Genomic DNA, 1684 nt, shown 5'->3' with positions numbered 1-1684 from the left:
GAGTCTCCGGAGGTGACCGATTCCCAGCTGCTCGTTTGAAAAATAAATTCCCGCAACTTGGACAGGGATTTTTTCCCACTAGAGGGAATTTCTACTGGGAAATGGTAGTAGTCGAATCCTCCACTTCCCGCCGCTCCTCTACTATTCAACTTCCTTCCTGTGTTATTTGTTTTTATCTGTAATTAAGAACTTTTTTGTGAGTACTTATATGAATAAGATATTTATTTAATAGTCTGTCTGACTAGAATAATAAGGTTCTCTTGAGCTGTAATTTAATAAGAATAAGATATTTATTTTATAGTTTGTCTGAATATAATAGTAAGGTTCTCTTGAGCTGTAATTTAATAAGAATAAGATATTTATTTTATAGTTTGTCTGAATATAATAGTAAGGTTCTCTTGAGCTGTAATTTAATAAGAATAAGATATTTATTTTATAGTTTGTCTGAATATAATAGTAAGGTTCTCTTGAGCTGTAAGTAAATATGATTAAGATAATTGTTTATTAGTTAATCTGACTAGAATAATAAGGTTCTCTTGAGCTGTAATTGAAGTTTTTTACAACTGTATGAAGTATACCTTCAACCGCATTGTAAGACACACTTCACTTTTGGTTGCCTGGTTGGGTTGGAGTGGACTGTATAATTGAAAATGAACATGATTAAATGAAAATAAAATTTTATTGTTTTATATTACAAATGGTGTAGTGGGTGGCCGAAAGAAAACATTATGATTAGATTGTTAGTAGAATTTTGTATAACTGGGCTATGGAAATTGTAGATGCTAACATTGAGGTGGTTGATGATGTGGATGTTAAATATTGCTATGTGGACTTACTTCTTTCTTCCCCCCACATCTCCAAGCCTCTCCTCTCTCTGATGCTGGGAACCACTGAAGTAACTCTACTCACTCATGTAGATATTAACAATGAGTGAATAAAAGAAAAGGATGGACGCTTCTCTGATTGAGACAAGATGGCTATCTCACACTCATCTTGGTTGCTTCTCTTGCCACCAAGAGCGTTGGAGGAGGCAAGCTTTTGATGCTGGTCACTTGGGCGCTACTGGTTTAAAGCCTTTCTGATTCAACCTTTCGGTTGCCGTAGGTTACCGGAACATACCGCCCACCTAAATCGCTCTGGGTGATTTACTTGTTGAGATGTGGTGTAGGCTCTAGCAGGTAGGCTGTGTCTGAGGCTAATTTACAGAGAGAGAAGAAGAATACAAAATAAGGATATGCTAATGAACAGAGTTTAAATGCAAGCGGAAATGAACTTTACATCCTAAACAATCATTACTTGAAATGGCTTGTTTAGGCTAATTTAATGATAAGAAAAAGAAATATGAGTAAGAAAAAAAAAGGAAAATAATTATTGTGTTGGTAAAATGTGTGCAACTTTTAGAAATTAAGCTGAGGGTGCGTCCGCCCACCTTAACAATTCCCGCTTGGCAAGAGGGGATGAAAACTATGCAATCTTGGTGTGAAATGCACTACTAAAGAACACAATGAATCGTGGTGTGCAGAACAAAATAATCATGTTGACCCTAACTATATACATGAATCTAACAACGAAGAAACAATAAACCAAAGAAAAATATTTCGAGAAAAACAAAACAAGTAAAATGAATCAATTGAATTTAACTATATACAAGATAATTTTGACCTTCTTAGGTCAAGGAATGGTG

This window comes from Halyomorpha halys, unplaced genomic scaffold (genome assembly GCF_000696795.3).
Source record: "Halyomorpha halys isolate HHAL.00 unplaced genomic scaffold, Hhal_1.1 Scaffold340.1, whole genome shotgun sequence".
Taxonomy (NCBI): domain Eukaryota; kingdom Metazoa; phylum Arthropoda; class Insecta; order Hemiptera; family Pentatomidae; genus Halyomorpha; species Halyomorpha halys.
The sequence above is the reverse complement of the archived record's forward strand: the minus strand, read 5'-3'. Positions refer to the sequence as shown.